Source organism: Orycteropus afer, unplaced genomic scaffold (assembly GCF_000298275.1).
Source record: "Orycteropus afer afer isolate SDZICR_OR568_19922 unplaced genomic scaffold, OryAfe1.0 scaffold00181, whole genome shotgun sequence".
Taxonomy (NCBI): Eukaryota; Metazoa; Chordata; class Mammalia; order Tubulidentata; family Orycteropodidae; genus Orycteropus; species Orycteropus afer.
In genome coordinates, this window is record NW_006921768.1 from 6,234,199 (window position 1) to 6,235,353 (window position 1,155).

Sequence of the window (1,155 nt, forward strand, 5' to 3'; positions counted from 1 at the left end):
CAATACAATCCACCAACTTGACCTTATAAACATCTACAGAGCACTTCACCCAACAGCAGCACAGTATACATTCTTTTTTAGTGCACATGGAACATTTTCCATGACAGACCATATGTTAGACCATAAAGCAAGCCTTCATAAATTTAAAAACATTGAAATACTGCAAAGCATCTTCTCAGATCACAGTTATCAAATTAGAAATCAACAATAGCAAGATCAACTAAAAAAGAGTAAATACATGGCAACTGAGCAACACTCTTCTTAAGAAAGACTGAGTAAGAGAAGAAATAAAAATTGAAATTAAAAAATTCCTTGAATCAAACAAAAATGAAACACAACATACCATAATCTTTGGGACTCAGCAAAAGCAGTGATCAGAGACTATTTTGTAGCAATAAGTGCACACATTCAAAAAGAAGAGAGCCAAAATCAACACTTTAAATCAATATCCCCAACAATTAGAAAAGGAACAACAAGAAAAGCCTAGTCACCAGAAGAAAGGAAATAAAAAAGATTCAAGCAGAAAGCAATGCAACAGAATACAGAAAGACAATAGAAAAAATCAACAAGACCAGAAGTTGGTTTTTTGAAAAGATTAATAAAATAGACAAATCACTGGTGAATTTAACAAAATAAAAGAGGGAGAGAATACAAATAACACTAATAAAAAATGAAACGGGTGACATCACAACAGAACACACTGAAATAAAAAGGATAAGAAGAGGATATGAAGAACTGTACTCCAACAAATTTGAAAATCTGGAAGAAAAGATTTCTAGAAACATACCACTTACCTAAACTAACACAGACTGAAGTGAAAAAGTTGAACAGATCCATAACAAAAGAAGAAATTGAACAGGTCATAAAAAAAATTACCAACTAAAAAATGTGCTGGCCCAGACAGTTTCATCAGAGAATTTTACCAAACATTCAGAGAAGAACTAACACCAATCCAACTCAAACTATTCCAAAACATAGAAAAGGATGGAATCCTCCCTAACTCACTTTATGAAGCAAGCATAACCTTGATACCAAAACCAGGCAAAGACATGACTAAAGAGGAAAACTACAGACCAATATCCCTCATGAATATAGATGCAAAAATCTTCAACAAAATCCTAGCCAATAGACTCCAACAACATATCAAGAAAGTCA

General features: G+C 32.9%; 1 protein-coding gene across 1 annotated transcript in view; it reads right to left on the reverse strand.

Annotated features, from left to right (window-relative positions):
* CUNH8orf34 (chromosome unknown C8orf34 homolog) overlaps window positions 1–1,155 on the reverse strand; it is a 514,153-nt gene that overhangs the window by 249,475 nt on the left and 263,523 nt on the right.